This window comes from Pseudophryne corroboree, chromosome 6, assembly GCF_028390025.1.
Source record: "Pseudophryne corroboree isolate aPseCor3 chromosome 6, aPseCor3.hap2, whole genome shotgun sequence".
NCBI classification, from domain to species: Eukaryota; Metazoa; Chordata; class Amphibia; order Anura; family Myobatrachidae; genus Pseudophryne; species Pseudophryne corroboree.
The window spans coordinates 337653788-337674689 of record NC_086449.1 but is presented as its reverse complement, the minus strand read 5'-3'; the positions used below and the strand labels follow the sequence as shown (position 1 = coordinate 337674689).

At 45.1% G+C, this 20902-nt stretch overlaps 1 protein-coding gene and 1 long non-coding RNA gene across 4 annotated transcripts in view; one reads left to right on the top strand and one right to left on the bottom strand.

Moving 5' to 3' along the window:
- STRA6 (signaling receptor and transporter of retinol STRA6) overlaps nucleotides 1–20902 on the top strand; it is a 202400-nt gene that overhangs the window by 62461 nt on the left and 119037 nt on the right. The window contains exon 1 of one of the 3 annotated variants that reach the window (XM_063926449.1): nucleotides 20380–20514. The exons of 1 other annotated variant lie outside the window; for it this stretch is intronic. The gene's annotated coding sequence lies outside the window, so the exon portion shown is untranslated. One more of the 3 variants, XM_063926450.1, reaches the window with a different exon arrangement.
- Nucleotides 1–20902, bottom strand: part of LOC134932225 (uncharacterized) — a 256078-nt gene that overhangs the window by 180468 nt on the left and 54708 nt on the right. The window lies entirely within an intron of this gene.

Below are 20902 nucleotides of genomic sequence, written 5' to 3'. Positions count from 1 at the left end.
CCCAATAGGTATTTGCTGGACCTTTAAGGGGTTCACTAACCCAGCTTTCACGAGGGTAACTAAACTTCCTGAATCTAGCAAGGCCTCTACCCGGTTACCCTTTAAGAACACATCACACATTTGTTTTTCCAGCTCAGGTGAAGGTACCACAGTACAGGCTAACCTAGCAAAGAAAGACATTCTGCGACATTCAAAGGCAGCATCACATTGCTTGGGTTCTTGCATGACTGGGCAATTGGCAATAACATGACCTGGCATACCACACCTAAAACATTTAAACACACGATTATCAACCTGTTTGGGCATCATAGACCGTTATAGCCCCATTGGCCTGTCTCCAGGGCCAATATTTACAGTCTCTCCAGCCTTGCGTTCTCTTAACCGCCCAGCAACGTTTTCCCACGGAACAGTCTTACCAGTCTTCACTGAAGGGCGCTGTCGAGGATCTATGGGTTGCTGGGTGGTCATCAGTAGTTCCTCTGCCGCCAAATACCTTTCTACCATGTTCACTAATTGGTCAGCAGTATCTGGGTTTCCATGGCTCACCCACTTGCGCAGGACCACGGGCAAAGATCTCAAATAGCGGTCCATGACGACTCTTTCAACCATCTGGGGACCAGTTAATGTCTCTGGCTGTAACTATTTTTTTGTTAGCTGAATAAGGTCGTGCATCTGGGAGCGAGGAGGCTTCTCCATGGCGTACACCCAACGGTGCACCCGTTGTGCTCGTACTGACAGCGTGCCCTCCCTGGAATTGTCAATTACAAACATTCTCCTATGGGAGGCACTCCATGGAGTTCAAAGAAGTATGCACATATGCAGAGATAGCTTTTCAACATTTCAGATGCTTTACTATTGTATCTTTCAACAAAAGATGCAATAATACAGATGAAATATTAAAGCATCTGAAACGTAGTAAGCTATTTGTGAGTTTCTGCATATTTTTTTGAAATCCATAGAGTCCCCCCCATAAGTACAGGAGTATACAGTATCTATCCGGGTCTCCCTAATCATAACACGGCCTTTACCCTAATACCTTAACCCAAACTTATAAACCAACCCTAATATCCTATCCCTGATACTCTAACCTCATCCCCCAAACTAACCCTAATACCCTAACTGAAACCACTAAAACAAACCCTAATAACCTATCCGTAATATCCTATCCGTAATATCCTAACCCAATCCAGTTAACTAACCATAATATCCTTACCCCTAACCTATCCCGTATACTCTGGCTCCTAACCATAAAGGGCAGACTGGGTAGGCCATATGGCTCTTATCTGAGGAAAATATTCTTTGGTGCAGCTCTAACTCACAGTTATCAGTTGTCAACAGTTATCACAGTTGTTGCTGTGGAACTTGTAAGATGCCAACTCCGCACTTTTTAACATTTCAGCTGAGGGGCTGGCTACTGGGGGAGGGGTGTGTGTGTGTGTGGGGGGGCACAGAAGTTTTGCCTAGGGTGCTGAGAAACCTTGCACTGGCCCGGCTAGTAAGGCCACATCTTGAATACTGTGCACAATTTTGGGCACCATACTACAAAAATGATCTCCTGGAACTAGAAAAGGTTCAGAGGCGGGCAAACAAACTGATTAAGGGGATGGAGACGCTGGGATACGAGGAAAGGCTTGCTAGGCTAGGCATGTTTATACTGGAAAAGAGGAGATTAAGAGAGAACATGATTAACATTTACAAATAAATAAGGGGACAATACACAGAGCTTGCGGAGGATGTGTTTTTGATAAGATCGACACAGATGGACATCTGCTTAGGTTAGAGTAGAGGAGATTTTGCACACAGAGGCGAAAAGTTTTCTTCACAGTAAGGACAATACATGTTTGGAATTCCCTGCTTGAGAGAGTAGTAATGGCAGACTCGGTCAATACTTTTAAGAATGGGCTAGATAAATGACTAATGGATACGGATATACAGGGTTATGGTGGGTTGATCAAGCACTATACAGTAGTTAACAAAAGAGGAATAAACACAACGGCCGACATTCACAACAGATTAAATTAGTCCTAAAAATAATACAGCGTAGGAAACCACAAATAGGTTGAACTCGATGGACAAATTGTCTTTTTTCAACCTCAGAAACTATGCTACTATGTATGTTACTATGTTTTCTGCGATTTAGCCATTAAATTTAGTGACAATAATTTAAACTGCAAATCCATGCTATTTCTTTCTTTTAAATTATTGCTGCTCTATCTCTAGAGGCTGAATCGTTGAAAATGCACTGCACATGCAACTCGCAGGCTATTACATTTGTGCCTTTGTATTATTTACCACAACTGGTACAATTCCCTATTTATACAAATCATGCATGTTAAACTTTCAATATAAAACCCTATCCTATTGCACCCCAAGGTGATGCTGTAGAGCTAAGTATACACATAGAATACTAGATTACTTAGTGGGAGTGGAATACTTTTTACTTGGCAGCAGGAGAGTCTAGGTTTCCATAACACATTATATTGGGGCGGAATCACAGATCATTACCCTCTTCCATGCCTACCACCATGACTGGGACAACCTAACATTTTTGGTACAGGTAGGCAGAGGCAATGTGAGTTTTTTTCCCTTTTACACTGCTAAGGAAAATTAGAACTGGAGTGAAATTAACAGTGGATGAGACCTCAGTTAGAATGATCTATTTTATGATGACTGGGCTTCATGAAATGGGCAAGGACTCAACTCACTTTCAATCTTAAACCTGGGTACACAATGCTGCTGGAGTAAGTTGCACCAATCACCTAACCAGTATGCTGTCTCTACCACTGGTGTGCTGACACTACTTGTTTCTCCACCTACTAGTACAATGCTTCACCTACTTCTTTTAGCTCCATCTACTGTGACAGGTTTCTTCTGCAGTTTTTGACTACTCCAACCATATTGTTGCTTACCACCATAGTGGCTAGGCTAAATGTGCTGAAACCCTGTCTGCTTTTGTATTGCCCCAGTTATAGTTGAATTTTTCCATTGGCAAATTAATTTTTTAGTTTGCAACTGGGATAAGGCCACTAGACTAGAGAACTGAACATCCTGCTCAATAGGACACCTACTTATGTTATCTCTTCCAAATAACAGTAGAATCTCAGTAGTATGCACCCACACTATCAGCTTTCTGGCTGTAGATCTCACTTATATCTTTTATAGCGTGCTTTCAATGTCACATAATGTAAATCCAACCTTATTACACTTGGAACACTCTGTTTCAATGACACTCAACTTCCATCTCTCTCTCTTTGCACTCCACCCGAACTTCCACGTCTCATGCTGCTTCTCCCAGAATTCCTCCCACTATACCACCTGGGACATATGCAGAAGTAAACCAAGCCTGTCCAGAAAGGACTGTAAATAGCAAGAAACACCTAAGTACAAATAAACACATTTAAAGCATTTCAACTCCAGTGAAAAAAAATCAGTGTGTCAATAATAGAAATTTAGAATGTGCAACATGTGAACTCAACGTCAGATATTGCAACTGATAAACGGAAAAACAGTTGTTCTTATCAGCTTGCAAAGTCTAAGTTAATAAACTAACAAATGAGATACAGTATAAGGTGGTGTGTACACACTTGTTCAGGCTGCTGATCTGGTGTAAGTATAAGATAAATCACACGAATAATAAGAATTGCAAATATAATTCTTTTGTTCAATGGTTTTCATTAACAAAAAAATCCTCATAAAGATTTGTGTATGCAAAAATGAAAGAGAAAAATGGCTTTTCTGAATGTTTACTTAAGTTTGTTTATTTCACCTGTCCATGACTATGTTAATTGTTGTTCCAATGCCATACATTGGTTGCACAGGAATTTTTAGACTACTTAAGTGCTGGCCAAAGGTTAAGGCACCTGCAGCAGTCATTGCAGACATTCAGCTCAGCAGATTTCACTGCATTTGCAAACAAAATTTCTTAATAAAATTGATATTCCATTAACTATCTACAGATGGTATGATCTTATTCTTACGTTTACTATTTACTAGTGATGAGCGGGTTCGGTTCCTCGGAATCCGAACCCGCCCGAACTTCAGCTTTTTTTACACGGATCCGAGCGACTCGGATCTTCCCGCCTTGCTCGGTTAACCCGAGCGCGCCCGAACGTCATCATGACGCTGTCGGATTCTCGCGAGGCTCGGATTCTATCGCGAGACTCGGATTCTATATAAGGAGCCGCGCGTCGCCGCCATTTTACACGTGCATTGAGATTGATAGTGAGAGGACGTGGCTGGCGTCCTCTCCGTTTAGAGAAGAAATAGATAGGAGAGTGAGAGTGAGACAGTGACACTTCATTTACTGGAGCTTAGGAGGAGTACTCAGACAGAGAGTGCAGAATTTTGCTGATAGTATTAGTTAGTTATACTAGTGACAGAGTGAGACAGTGACACTTCATTTACTGGAGCTTAGGAGGAGTACTCAGACAGAGAGTGCAGAATTTTGCTGATAGTATTAGTTAGTTATACTAGTGACTGACCAGTGACCACCAGTGCAGTTTTATATTATTTAATATAATCCGTTCTCTGCCTGAAAAAACGATACACAGTGACTCAGTCACATACCATATCTGTGCTCAGCCCAGTGTGCTGCATCATCTATGTATAATATCTGACTGTGCTCACACAGCTTAATTGTAGGGGAGACTGGGGAGCAGTTAGGTTATAGCAGGAGCCAGGAGTACATATTAAAATTAAACAGTGCACACTTTTTTTCTGCAGGAGTGCCACTGCCAGTGTGACTGACCAGTGACCTGACCACCAGTATATAGTATACTATATTGTATTGTGAATGTCTGCCTGTAAAAGTTAAACACACGTCGTGTGACTTGTGTGGTGTTTTTTTATTCTATAAAATAAAAAACTCATTCTGCTGACAGACAGTGTCCAGCAGGTCCGTCATTATATAATATATACCTGTCCGGCTGCAGTAGTGATATATATATATTTTTTATATCATTATTTATCATCCAGTCGCAGCAGACACAGTACGGTAGTTCACGGCTGTAGCTACCTCTGTGTCGGCACTCGGCAGTCCATCCATAATTGTATACCACCTACCCGTGGTTTTTTTTTCTTTCTTCTTTATACATACTACATCTCATTATCATCCAGTCTATATTAGCAGCAGACACAGTACAGTACGGTAGTCCACGGCTGTAGCTACCTCTGTGTCGGCACTCGGCAGTCCGTCCATAATTGTATACCACCTACCCGTGGTTTTTTTTTTCTTTCTTCTTTATACATACTACATCTCATTATCAACCAGTCTATATTAGCAGCAGACACAGTACGGTAGTCCACGGCTGTAGCTACCTCTGTGTCGGCACTCGGCAGTCCATCCATAATTGTATACCACCTACCCGTGGTTTTTTTTTCTTTCTTCTTTATACATACTACATCTCATTATCATCCAGTCTATATTAGCAGCAGACACAGTACAGTACGGTAGTCCACGGCTGTAGCTACCTCTGTGTCGGCACTCGGCAGTCCATCCATAATTGTATACCACCTACCCGTGGTTTTTTTTTCTTTCTTCTTTATACATACATACTACATCTCTTTATCAACCAGTCTATATTAGCAGCAGACACAGTACGGTAGTCCACGGCTGTAGCTACCTCTGTGTCGGCACTCGGCAGTCCATCCATAATTGTATACCACCTACCCGTGGTTTTTTTTCTTTCTTCTTTATACATACATACTACATCTCTTTATCAACCAGTCTATATTAGCAGCAGACACAGTACGGTAGTCCACGGCTGTAGCTACCTCTGTGTCGGCACTCGGCAGTCCATCCATAATTGTATACCACCTACCCGTGGTTTTTTTTCTTTCTTCTTTATACATACATACTACATCTCATTATCAACCAGTCTATATTAGCAGCAGACACAGTACGGTAGTCCACGGCTGTAGCTACCTCTGTGTCGGCACTCGGCAGTCCATCCATAATTGTATACCACCTACCCGTGGTTTTTTTTTCTTTCTTCTTTATACATACATACTACATCTCATTATCAACCAGTCTATATTAGCAGCAGACACAGTACGGTAGTCCACGGCTGTAGCTACCTCTGTGTCGGCACTCGGCAGTCCGTCCATAATTGTATACCACCTACCTGTGGTTTTTTTTTCTTTCTTCTTTATACATACATACTACATCTCATTATCATCCAGTCTATATTAGCAGCAGACACAGTACAGTACGGTAGTCCACGGCTGTAGCTACCTCTGTGTCGGCACTCGGCAGTCCATCCATAATTGTATACCACCTACCCGTGTTTTTTTTTTCTTTCTTCTTTATACATACATACTACATCTCATTATCAACCAGTCTATATTAGCAGCAGACACAGTACGGTAGTCCACGGCTGTAGCTACCTCTGTGTCGGCACTCGGCAGTCCGTCCATAATTGTATACCACCTACCCGTGGTTTTTTTTTTCTTTCTTCTTTATACATACATACTACATCTCATTATCATCCAGTCTATATTAGCAGCAGACACAGTACAGTACAATAGTCCACGGCTGTAGCTACCTCTGTGTCGGCACTCGGCAGTCCATCCATAATTGTATACTAGTATCCATCCATCTCCATTGTTTACCTGAGGTGCCTTTTAGTTGTGCCTATTAAAATATGGAGAACAAAAATGTTGAGGTTCCAAAATTAGGGAAAGATCAAGATCCACTTCCACCTCGTGCTGAAGCTGCTGCCACTAGTCATGGCCGAGACGATGAAATGCCAGCAACGTCGTCTGCCAAGGCCGATGCCCAATGTCATAGTACAGAGCATGTCAAATCCAAAACACCAAATATCAGTAAAAAAAGGACTCCAAAACCTAAAATAAAATTGTCGGAGGAGAAGCGTAAACTTGCCAATATGCCATTTACCACACGGAGTGGCAAGGAACGGCTGAGGCCCTGGCCTATGTTCATGGCTAGTGGTTCAGCTTCACATGAGGATGGAGGCACTCAGCCTCTCGCTAGAAAAATGAAAAGACTCAAGCTGGCAAAAGCAGTAGCACCGCAAAGAACTGTGCGTTCTTCGAAATCCCAAATCCACAAGGAGAGTCCAATTGTGTCGGTTGCGATGCCTGACCTTCCCAACACTGGACGTGAAGAGCATGCGCCTTCCACCATTTGCACGCCCCCTGCAAGTGCTGGAAGGAGCACCCGCAGTCCAGTTCCTGATAGTCAGATTGAAGATGTCAGTGTTGAAGTACACCAGGATGAGGAGGATATGGGTGTTGCTGGCGCTGGGGAGGAAATTGACCAGGAGGATTCTGATGGTGAGGTGGTTTGTTTAAGTCAGGCACCCGGGGAGACACCTGTTGTCCGTGGGAGGAATATGGCCGTTGACATGCCTGGTGAAAATACCAAAAAAATCAGCTCTTCGGTGTGGAACTATTTCAACAGAAATGCGGACAACAGGTGTCAAGCCGTGTGTTCCCTTTGTCAAGCTGTAATAAGTAGGGGTAAGGACGTTAACCACCTCGGAACATCCTCCCTTATACGTCACCTGCAGCGCATTCATAATAAGTCAGTGACAAGTTCAAAAACTTTGGGTGACAGCGGAAGCAGTCCACTGACCAGTAAATCCCTTCCTCTTGTAACCAAGCTCACGCAAACCACCCCACCAGCTCCTTCAGAGTCAATTTCCTCCTTCCCCAGGAATGCCAATAGTCCTGCAGGCCATGTCACTGGCAATTCTGACGATTCCTCTCCTGCCTGGGATTCCTCCGATGCATCCTTGCGTGTAACGCCTACTGCTGCTGGCGCTGCTGTTGTTGCTGCTGGGAGTCGATGGTCATCCCAGAGGGGAAGTCGTAAGACCACTTTTACTACTTCCACCAAGCAATTGACTGTCCAACAGTCCTTTGCGAGGAAGATGAAATATCACAGCAGTCATCCTACAGCAAAGCGGATAACTGAGGCCTTGGCATCCTGGGTGGTGAGAAACGTGGTTCCGGTATCCATCATTACTGCAGAGCCAACTAGAGACTTGTTGGAGGTACTGTGTCCCCGGTACCAAATACCATCTAGGTTCCATTTCTCTAGGCAGGCGATACCGAAAATGTACACAGACCTCAGAAAAAGAGTCACCAGTGTCCTAAAAAATGCAGCTGTACCCAATGTCCACTTAACCACGGACATGTGGACAAGTGGAGCAGGGCAGGGTCAGGACTATATGACTGTGACAGCCCACTGGGTAGATGTATGGACTCCCGCCGCAAGAACAGCAGCGGCGGCACCAGTAGCAGCATCTCGCAAACGCCAACTCTTTCCTAGGCAGGCTACGCTTTGTATCACCGGTTTCCAGAATACGCACACAGCTGAAAACCTCTTACGGCAACTGAGGAAGATCATCGCGGAATGGCTTACCCCAATTGGACTCTCCTGTGGATTTGTGGCATCGGACAACGTCAGCAATATTGTGTGTGCATTAAATATGGGCAAATTCCAGCACGTCCCATGTTTTGCACATACCTTGAATTTGGTGGTGCAGAATTTTTAAAAAAACGACAGGGGCGTGCAAGAGATGCTGTCGGTGGCCAGAAGAATTGCGGGACACTTTCGGCGTACAGGCACCACGTACAGAAGACTGGAGCACCACCAAAAACTACTGAACCTGCCCTGCCATCATCTGAAGCAAGAAGTGGTAACGAGGTGGAATTCAACCCTCTATATGCTTCAGAGGTTGGAGGAGCAGCAAAAGGCCATTCAAGCCTATACAATTGAGCACGATATAGGAGGTGGAATGCACCTGTCTCAAGCGCAGTGGAGAATGATTTCAACGTTGTGCAAGGTTCTGATGCCCTTTGAACTTGCCACACGTGAAGTCAGTTCAGACACTGCCAGCCTGAGTCAGGTCATTCCCCTCATCAGGCTTTTGCAGAAGAAGCTGGAGACATTGAAGGAGGAGCTAACACGGAGCGATTCCGCTAGGCATGTGGGACTTGTGGATGGAGCCCTTAATTCGCTTAACAAGGATTCACGGGTGGTCAATCTGTTGAAATCAGAGCACTACATTTTGGCCACCATGCTCGATCCTAGATTTAAAGCCTACCTTGGATCTCTCTTTCCGGCAGACACAAGTCTGCTGGGGTTGAAAGACCTGCTGGTGACAAAATTGTCAAGTCAAGCGGAACGCGACCTGTCAACATCTCCTCCTTCACATTCTCCCGCAACTGGGGGTGCGAGGAAAAGGCTCAGAATTCCGAGCCCACCCGCTGGCGGTGATGCAGGGCAGTCTGGAGCGACTGCTGATGCTGACATCTGGTCCGGACTGAAGGACCGGACAACGATTACGGACATGTCGTCTACTGTCACTGCATATGATTCTCTCAACATTGAAAGAATGGTGGAGGATTATATGAGTGACCGCATCCAAGTAGGCACGTCACACAGTCCGTACTTATACTGGCAGGAAAAAGAGGCAATTTGGAGGCCCTTGCACAAACTGGCTTTATTCTACCTAAGTTGCCCTCCCACAAGTGTGTACTCCGAAAGAGTGTTTAGTGCCGCCGCTCACCTTGTCAGCAATCGGCGTACGAGGTTACATCCAGAAAATGTGGAGAAGATGATGTTCATTAAAATGAATTATAATCAATTCCTCCGCGGAGACATTGACCAGCAGCAATTGCCTCCACAAAGTACACAGGGAGCTGAGATGGTGGATTCCAGTGGGGACGAATTGATAATCTGTGAGGAGGGGGATGTACACGGTGATATATCGGAGGATGATGATGAGGTGGACATCTTGCCTCTGTAGAGCCAGTTTGTGCAAGGAGAGATTAATTGCTTCTTTTTTGGGGGGGTCCAAACCAACCCGTCATATCAGTCACAGTCGTGTGGCAGACCCTGTCACTGAAATGATGGGTTGGTTAAAGTGTGCATGTCCTGTTTATACAACATAAGGGTGGGTGGGAGGGCCCAAGGACAATTCCATCTTGCACCTCTTTTTTCTTTTATTTTTCTTTGCGTCATGTGCTGTTTGGGGAGGGTTTTTTGGAAGGGCCATCCTGCGTGACACTGCAGTGCCACTCCTAGATGGGCCCGGTGTTTGTGTCGGCCACTAGGGTCGCTTATCTTACTCACACAGTCAGCTACCTCATTGCGCCTCTTTTTTTCTTTGCGTCATGTGCTGTTTGGGGAGGGTTTTTTGGAAGGGACATCCTGCGTGACACTGCAGTGCCACTCCTAGATGGGCCCGGTGTTTGTGTCGGCCACTAGGGTCGCTTATCTTACTCACACAGTCAGCTACCTCATTGCACCTCTTTTTTTCTTTGCGTCATGTGCTGTTTGGGGAGGGTTTTTTGGAAGGGCCATCCTGCGTGACACTGCAGTGCCACTCCTAGATGGGCCCGGTGTTTGTGTCGGCCACTAGGGTCGCTTATCTTACTCACACAGTCAGCTACCTCATTGCGCCTCTTTTTTTCTTTGCGTCATGTGCTGTTTGGGGAGGGTTTTTTGGAAGGGCCATCCTGCGTGACACTGCAGTGCCACTCCTAGATGGGCCCGGTGTTTGTGTCGGCCACTAGGGTCGCTTATCTTACTCACACAGTCAGCTACCTCATTGCGCCTCTTTTTTTCTTTGCGTCATGTGCTGTTTGGGGAGGGTTTTTTGGAAGGGACATCCTGCGTGACACTGCAGTGCCACTCCTAGATGGGCCCGGTGTTTGTGTCGGCCACTAGGGTCGCTTATCTTACTCACACAGTCAGCTACCTCATTGCGCCTCTTTTTTTCTTTGCGTCATGTGCTGTTTGGGGAGGGTTTTTTGGAAGGGCCATCCTGCATGACACTGCAGTGCCACTCCTAGATGGGCCCGGTGTTTGTGTCGGCCACTAGGGTCGCTTATCTTACTCACACAGTCAGCTACCTCATTGCGCCTCTTTTTTTCTTTGCGTCATGTGCTGTTTGGGGAGGGTTTTTTGGAAGGGCCATCCTGCGTGACACTGCAGTGCCACTCCTAGATGGGCCCGGTGTTTGTGTCGGCCACTAGGGTCGCTTATCTTACTCACACAGTCAGCTACCTCATTGCGCCTCTTTTTTTCTTTGCGTCATGTGCTGTTTGGGGTGGGTTTTTTGGAAGGGACATCCTGCGTGACACTGCAGTGCCACTCCTAGATGGGCCCGGTGTTTGTGTCGGCCACTAGGGTCGCTTATCTTACTCACACAGTCAGCTACCTCATTGCGCCTCTTTTTTTCTTTGCGTCATGTGCTGTTTGGGGAGGGTTTTTTGGAAGGGCCATCCTGCGTGACACTCCTAGATGGGCCCGGTGTTTGTGTCGGCCACTAGGGTCGCTTATCTTACTCACACAGTCAGCTACCTCATTGCGCCTCTTTTTTTCTTTGCGTCATGTGCTGTTTGGGGAGGGTTTTTTGGAAGGGACATCCTGCGTGACACTGCAGTGCCACTCCTAGATGGGCCCGGTGTTTGTGTCGGCCACTAGGGTCGCTTATCTTACTCACACAGTCAGCTACCTCATTGCGCCTCTTTTTTTCTTTGCGTCATGTGCTGTTTGGGGAGGGTTTTTTGGAAGGGACATCCTGCGTGACACTGCAGTGCCACTCCTAGATGGGCCCGGTGTTTGTGTCGGCCACTATGGTCGCTTATCTTACTCACACAGTCAGCTACCTCATTGCGCCTCTTTTTTTCTTTGCGTCATGTGCTGTTTGGGGAGGGTTTTTTGGAAGGGACATTCTGCGTGACACTGCAGTGCCACTCCTAGATGGGCCCGGTGTTTGTGTCGGCCACTAGGGTCGCTTATCTTACTCACACAGTCAGCTACCTCATTGCGCCTCTTTTTTTCTTTGCGTCATGTGCTGTTTGGGGAGGGTTTTTTGGAAGGGACATCCTGCGTGACACTGCAGTGCCACTCCTAGATGGGCCCGGTGTTTGTGTCGGCCACTAGGGTCGCTTATCTTACTCACACAGCGACCTCGGTGCAAATTTTAGGACTAAAAATAATATTGTGAGGTGTGAGGTATTCAGAATAGACTGAAAATTAGTGTAAATTATGGTTTTTGAGGTTAATAATACTTTGGGATCAAAATGACCCCCAAATTCTATGATTTAAGCTGTTTTTTAGGGTTTTTTGAAAAAAACACCCGAATCCAAAACACACCCGAATCCGACAAAAAAAATTCGGTGAGGTTTTGCCAAAACGCGGTCGAACCCAAAACACGGCCGCGGAACCGAACCCAAAACCAAAACACAAAACCCGAAAAATTTCCGGCGCTCATCTCTACTATTTACAAAATATGCTGTGTACTCTGCCAGGTGTCAACCAGCAGCAGGTGTTCTGCCATCTACTGGCCTGATCCACACAGGCACCAACAGTATGATTACTTTCCTAAGCCATGCAGGGGGTCATTCCGACCCGTTCGCACGCTGCTGTTTGTCACAGTGGTGCGAACGGGTTGGTTCTGTGCATGCGAGGTGGCTGCATTGCGCAGGCAGTGGCGCCGCTAACGATAGAAAGCATTCGCAGCGGCAACCGCAAGAAGATTGACCATTTTCCGGGAGTGGTTTGGCGAACGCAGGCGTGTCCAGGCATTTGGAGGATGGATGTCTGACATCAATTCCGGGACCTGAATCGCTGGAACGATCGCACAGGGTAAGTAACTCTTACCCTGGTCTTCTTTTACAGGAAACTTTTTCTGCATAGCAGGGCTGCAGAAGCGATCGCAGCCTGCTATGCAGATATACACTCCCCCATAGGCGGCGTCTAGTTGATCGCACGGGCAGCAAAAAGTTGCTACGTGCGATCAACTCGGAATGACCCCCGCAGTGTGTATAAACAGGAGGTGGCGTGAGCTTGTGATCTCAATTAGTTTATAGAGCACAATAATACCACTTTCAGACAAACAGTGGAGAAAAGCACAGATTTGAGTGCCATTCTTTTTTCCGGTCCCAGCATGACCCCCCCAATCACACAGAAAACCAAATTGTCAGGTCAAGCAATTTTACCAAGTAATTTGCCAATCAACATGGGTGATTCTTCTGTGTGAGAAGGTCAACCCAGGTCACAATTGCAAGGACTTCGACCCTGGAATAATCAAGTTACTCTATAGGCGGTTAGGGTGGGTGGGTGGGTGTGGTAGTAGGCTCTGTGACAACCTGCCAACAATGGCAAAAGCTCCAAAATTATGGAATCTCCAAAATGTGAAGTTAGTTAAATATCTGGTTCCACACTACAAATCTAATATTCACACACGGGCAATTTGAGGCACATTCATAGGCCTAGACTGCATTTAGCTTGGATCACCCTAATACGACAGGCTAGCCCTTAATAATAAGGAAATTTGCACTCTTGTTGCACTGACATGTTGCTGCTCTACTCTACATGTAGTGTAATAGGTTAATGCTACTATTAACACTGTCAACAACATCTCTATGTTACCTCCACACTATCCCCATGGTATGTATACTCTTTATGCTACTGTGGTGCATACTGTAGATATAAAACCGTATTACTCCTAACTTGGTGCCTGTTAGTACTGAAGAGTGGGACACGTCTTCAGACAGATCCAGCTGAGTATATGTATGTACACAGTATGCGCTTTTACATGCATGTGGCTTTTCCTGATTATGCATTGTACATGCATCCAAATCCATATAAGCTCCTCTATAGAAAAGACATCCTGCCAATTTGCGACCTTAAATGACATCACACCAGGGTGCCAACGATGTCAGACATGCCACTTGTCATTAGCTGCATCTCCAAATCCATGCATGGTGGCATTACCACACAAATGAATAGGGTTTATTAACAGCTTAATGAGTTGATAATGGGAATTTGGAACATACAAAAATAATAATAATGCGTCAGTAAATGATATACCAAGCAAATAACACTTTTATTGAAGCTTCTTGAATCATTGCAACCAAAAAATCTCAATATACTTGTAAAATTATTCATCCCCTAAAAAGTTAACAGATGTGTCTGTATTACAAATGACACTTGCATAGATTATCCCAGTATTTTATTGCGAACCAGAGTTGATGATCCATTTTTCATCTGCAGATTTAAAAAAAAAAAAAAAAACTGAAAACTGCTGCTTGCATAAGTATTTAATACATACTTGCCTACTCTTTTGAAACATCTAGCGAACTCTGGAATCTCGGGTGGCTCTCCTGGACGAGTGGGTAAGCGTCCCAAAGGCCCCTGAGTGAAGTGGGTGGTCACGGCGGCCGAAGACAAAATTCACAGTAAATCGTGCCATTGTGGCCCTTGCCACTGATTCATAATTATTGATTCATAATAATTCATCAATAATGCAATTGCGACATCACACCCCTAATCACCACGCCACCCACTTACCCACGCCACTCTCCTAACATGTCCCTGCTCTCCATGCCATTCTCCTAACGCTATTGCTCACCACACCACCCACTTACCCACGCGACTCTCCTAACATCTTATACAGAAGAAGAGGAGACTAAGATTTTTCCAGCAGTGCCCCTAATTAGTGTTAAAATCGTTTCACCATACATTAGTATGAGAACGATTCATAGAAGAAGAAAACGCTCTGCTCTCCATTTCTCATCACAAGAAAAATTCACCATCTCAGCAGTGAAGTCTTCTATCTTCCTTTCTTCTCCCCTTTGCCGTGTCCCTCTCAGTATATTGCGGCCAATTACAAACATCAATGAGCCAATTGAAAATAGCTATCAGCAATTTTGTCCCCTGTAGCAGAGACATCTGTGGCTTCCACACATACCACTAAACAATCCACAGGAGCCATGATCACTCTATTACACTGTGCATGCTTGGCTACATTACTTGCATTTCTCTGGCTTTCATTGGTGAATGGCACATTCCTGGGGCCGGCTTTACTGCTTCGAATCACTGATGGAGCAAGTATCTGTGAATTGCCCCCAAAAATACTAGTTTTTCTCCATGAAGAGAGACGAGAGATGTGAAAAGATTTCACATCAACCTAGCCAATCTTTATGAATAGAGTGATTAAGCCCCGCACACTAGTACTTTGTATAAACTCTATTTGCTGCAATGACAGCTTTAAATCTGTTAGGTTAAGTTTCTACCAGGTTTGCACACTGATATTGAGTATGTGTGCCCATTCTTCATTGCAGATTTGTTATAGGTTGTTCAGGTTGGTTGGGTGAGGCCTGTGGACTGCAATTTTCTAATATTGCCAAAGATTCTCAATCTTATGAAGATTTTGACGTAGCCATTTTAGAACATTCACTTTTTGTGTGGCTTTGGCCTTGTGCTTGGGATCATTGCTCTGCTGAAAGGTGCAGTTTCACCAAAGCTTTAGTTTTCTAGCAGACTGAAATAGATTATCTTGCAGTATCTCCCTGTATTTTGTAGACTGCAGGGTGCCCAAACGCTGTGACCCGTGGCCAGACTTTTTTTCTCTAAAAAAATGTAAGCAGCCTATTGCTGCTGGCTTTTGGGGGCAGGCGGGGTTGTGGCTACCAATTCCCATCATGGGTATTACATAACATCATGTCCACTGCTGAGGGCCCTCTTTAATTACATGGTACAATTCAATAGGCTGAGCCAGAAAGCACGGTCAAAAGGGGATGGTTAGCTGAGGAAAAGCGTCCCATCAATATGATATTGCCCCTTCCCCCCTAAACCTCACATATGGGATAGTATTTGCTAAGGAATGGTCAGTGCTAGATACTGTATGTACAACATATAGTATTTTTAATTGGTGGTAAAAGCTCTATTTTTGTCCCATCTTACAAAACTTTATCCCATATTTTAGCAGGGTCACTGTTGTGGCAAACTCTCCCATACAGGCCAGTTTTATGCATAGCTCCTGATATTGTTGACGGTGCATCTTCACTCCAGTCTCAGGCACTGAACTCTGCAGCTCCTTCAAAGATATAGTTGGCTTCTTTGTGGCGTCCTACACAAGTGTCCTTCTTACTCTGATGTGAAGTATTGAGGAAAGGCCTCGTCTTGGCAGTGCCCACAAGGTATGGTGCAGTTTCTATTTCCTCACAATTGATCCAACAATGCTCACTGGGATACCCAAGCACTTAGATATTATTTTGTGACCTTCTCCTATGTTTTGCATGTCAATTGGGCACCTTGCACTTATCACCACTTTATCACTTCTTTATGCCTTCTCCAGGCTTAGTACATCTGCCCCTATAACTTTATCCTTAATTTTCTTAGAACGCTTTTTGGTCTTTCCTTCAGAGTCTCAATATGATTAATGTTATTTGAATTAGGGAGTATTTTATCAATTAAAACTGACCCTTTTTAATGATGCACAGGTAGAGCAGGCCTTAAAGAGCAACATTGTGATGTGAGGAACGGGATCTTGAATGCAAGCCTTCGGTGCATATATGAAAGAGGGAGGGGTGGTCACACCTCATGCCAAAAGGGTGCGTGTACATTACTTCTGAAACTGCTGGGCTGTCCATGCCTGTCGCACATACAGTACCAGGCGAGAGCATTCCCACCCTACCTTTCCTCCCCATGAGATACTGCACCCCTCACATATACACATGCATACAATCACATAAACAGAGCCGGCTCGAGGAACATTCCAGCAAACCGGCTGCAGAAGCGTGCCATCCTAGGACCATGCTCGATCAAGACAGGTGGGCCTGGCGACAACGACAGTGCTGGTCACACCAGCAGTTCTAACTTCAGGCCAAGGTCACACAGTTGCCCACTGTCCCACCCATACAGTGTTCTGCAGCAGTGACTTAAGGGGCCCATACATCTGGCAGGTATCGAAGCAATTTGCCGCTCTGCAGATGCCTGGGTCCGGGAATCTGGGAATCCAACGTGTTAGAAATTATCGATTCATCAATTCAAACCAAAAAATAAACATGTGTGGCGAGTCTGGGATTTTTAACATTCAGTGTTTTTCCGATTCGCTGACAGATCACTGATTGGTAGAAAGGGTAATCGAACATCAGACATCGGGTCCGCATTAGTCACTGAAGTAGCAGGCTGCAGAGACTGCAGGCTGCTGGTGTCACCCATAGCTGAGGCAGGGAGGGACTGAGAGCTCCACTCTCTTCTGCGAACCGACAGGTCAGGTCTGTAAAAACTGCGGAGTTTGTGAATCTGTTGAGTGAGTGCCAGTAGATCTTTCTGCAAGGGGGAACTGAGGAGTATGAATGTAATTTCTTCTCATAAACTTTTATTAAAGTACAGACATGTGAGAGCAAAAATAACTGAAGATTAAGAAGCAAAATCTGGAAAACTTAAATGAGGAATGTCCATGAACATAAGTTACAGAAAGAGTTTGTTAGCTGGATGATTACTGATGTGGCTGAAGAACACTGAAAGAGTTTGTATAATGGATGATTACTTGTGGTGGCTGAAGAACACTGAAAGAGTTTGTATAATGGATAATTACTTGTCATGGCTGAAGCACACCGAGGAAGTTTGTATAATGGATGATTATTTGTCGTGTCTGAAGCACACTGAAGAATTTTGTATAATGGATGATTACTTGTCGTGGCTGAAGACTGACAGACTGCAGAGTTTTCCTCTATGGATAGGACTCCAGGAGACAGTGTCCTAAACGGCAAGCTGTGGCTCGCAGGGCTTAGGTAACCACTGGCAGAAAGCAGCTAAGCTGACGATTCCGTGGAACTGGAGATCCATGAGGCACTGGAAAAGCTCACAGCTAAACCTGTGGGGAGCAGAGAGCTAAGACACCTGTACTGAGACAGAAACATAAAGCACTGGCAAGGTTTGAAACCAGACTGCCCCCTTTTACCAGGGAGTTCAGCCTGTGATTGGCTGGAAGAGACCAGAGACCAAATCCCATTGGCATACTATGAATTGGTCTCCAACATGGCGGCCCACAGTACTGCAGACATGGCAGGAAGAGGATCTTACTCAGGCAGCCTCCCTGCAAAGTGCTCTAGAGAAAGGGATCTTACTCTGGCAGCCTCCCTGCACAATGCTCCTGTGGCCGCAGGCCACACAGTCACCTGCTCTCCTTCAGCTGCAGCACACCAGCGGCCCTCGCAGACCTCCGCCGCTGCACCGCTAGCCATCAGACAGGCAGCCCCCTGGAGACCGTCACTGGAGGTGAGTCTACGGTCAATGACAAGGTCAGTGTTCTTGTGGGGGGCTGGGGCAATTAATGTGTGTGTTTTTTTCCTGTGGGGACCAATGTGTTATGACATATGGTCTACCAAGGTAATACAACACATGAATAAGACTAATACTGCTTTTCTACCAAAATCCTGGATCTGATCCGGATTTTTTACCCAGCATTTTGCAGAGTCACACTCTCCAATGTCCCCGTTTCCACTGTACTGTGTTCCCAGGTTTTCCCGGGGAAGACACCGTTTCCACTGAATAATGAAAAACCTGGGAAAGCACAATAAAGCCTGTGTTGTCATAAAAAAATGGCCTATGTTGTGGCTCTCTCTGTACTCTGTCACCTGTGCCCAGCACCCAATCTGTAGTCTATGTGCCCTGCCCTTTGTCCAGCTCTCCCAACAGCGACCAGCATGAAAACTCCCAGCGTCTCTTCTGGTCCCTGGGCGATAACATCAGCTGCCAGCGCGCAGAAGGGACCAATAAGTGCCTTTTTAGAAATTCCCCGGTCGAAAATCCCGGGAAAGAGCTGTTTCCACTGCAGCTGACCCGGGAAAGACCCGCTAAAAACCCTGCTTGTGACCATGGTAAAGATCCCAGGTCACTTTACTCTGGATTTTTGACTTGTACAGTAGCTGTTTCCACTGACAAAAATCCCGGGTAGGTTTGCGTTCATGTGAAAAAACACTGGATTTTCATGTCAGTGGAAAAGGGGTATAACAGACATTACAGATCTACGAAAGACTGTACAGAACAGTAATACACATGACATGGGCTATCTATTGCCTGTTTTATGAATAATATATGTATACCTGCAATTAAGCACAGTGATGTCATCGGATATTTTAGGGCAGGTTCATGGACAGCTTATTTCAATACATACATTCAAAATCTATGTGAAAACTTGGTACAGTAGATCAAAGTTCCAAAAATATCCAACAGTCATTTCACATTATAAATAAAACACTCACATTGCATAGAAAATGTACTTAACTGCCGTTGTGGCTGGATAAAAGGCTGTCTGATGGCCTTCAAACATTGCTATAGGATTTTATATTGCTCGCTTGATGCTCAGCTGTACAGGTTATTTACTCTTCAATGTGAAAGTGTGTTGGATAGCTCTCTGAACCTCACTACTACAGGGCTGCGCACAGTATGCACCAGATCTTGAACCATGGCTCTGGATGATGTCAGGGGTAAGTGCTTACTAGAAGATATATACAGTTTCTGTTCACTAGCTCTTTTATTGGGTTGGGTAAAGGATGCATACCCTCCAAGTGTCCCTATTTGGCAGGTATAGTACCTTTTTTTTATGGTCTGTACCGATTTTTGACTCTCCAAACTTCCATTAAAAGAATAGGAAAGGAGGCGTGGCCACCCCCCTTTACCCGTGGCCACCCCCTCCCCCCCTTTTTCTAATTTGTAGTGATTTTTATGTGTAAAATGTTGGCGGGTATGCAGGATGCCGGCGGTCAGAAGTACAACAGCGGGAGCAAAACACGCAGAAACCAGACAGTTGGATATCATCACCGGCATTGTGAGAGGTGTCGGAGTTCCAGCTTCTGTATTTCAACTGCCTGCATCCCAAACGCCGGTATGCTGAACGTATCCCTCTCTATTACCTACCTATTTTCTACTTATACTGTAAGTTGCATGGCTTCAATCTATGAAACTCCATGTTTTTCTACAAAGCATTGTGGCAAAAATACCTATCTGCCGCGTCACATACAGTATTCCTTAGCGTAATAGTGATGGGTCTATTACAGCAGCTGCCGTGCCAATATTCTGACAGCTGTGGAGTTTATGAGAGAAATACAGAAGCGTGAGACTGCACTGTACAGGGGAAGTGGCGAGGCAGCTCAGAATATAGCACTTGGAGCAGCAGCATTACACTTGCCATGAGTACTATAAAGGTTGTTCATGTGAAGATGCTAAAATGCAGGTGCAGCAGTAAGTTTGTACAGTGGATCAAAAACAACAGAATAACTAGCTGATCAACATAAGTGTTTTATTAACCTAGTTGCTGTGTGTATTAATCAGCCACATTTGTTTTAGGCAGAGCGGCAGTGCAAGATTCAGGTATATCACAGCTCTGTATGTGTTTCAAGGTAGAAGGCACTGGAGGTATGTCAGGAAGTTGGTAATGCTGCTGATATAGAGCTATGAGCCCCACCACCAACACCCACACCCCCCTTTTCTTGGATAACATCCACTACCTCCTTGCTGTGCGGTGTGTAAAGTTCTCCCCCCTCCCACTGAACTTTGCCTGCTCTGTCTCTGGGAGCTCTCCCCACCTCCTCATCCCAGATAAATCACCCCCCCACCCCTATCACTTCCAGACCAGAGGAGTTAGGAGAGCGTGCACAGATTTTCCTGTCTCAGAACACAGGTGTCCCTACTACTCAGCACCTGCGGCACCCAGGGAGCTACATCCACCAGAAGAACAAAAGGTTTGTCATTGTATGCAGGCAGGTGGATTCATATTCCAGACAGAGAGAAGATATGACAGAACTCGGAGGTTACCCTGTGTCTGTGTAGGATTGCACAGTAAGGGAAAAGAAAGCACAGTGGGGTAAGGGTGACCTCTCTACTGCACTGAGGCAAAGTAATGAATAGAAAGTATGATTGTAATGACAGCTGACTCTGCACAGGTCCAGTTCTAAGACAATGAAACATAGACAATGACAGTCTCTTATATAGACCAAAACCTTGAAACAGGCAAATCATTTGCATCTTTTAATGTTATCATTTGCATCTTTTAATGTTATTTATTTCTTCATACTAAGGAACATAGGATCAGAGTATTTAATGCTGCAATACTATGAAAAAAATGATTAT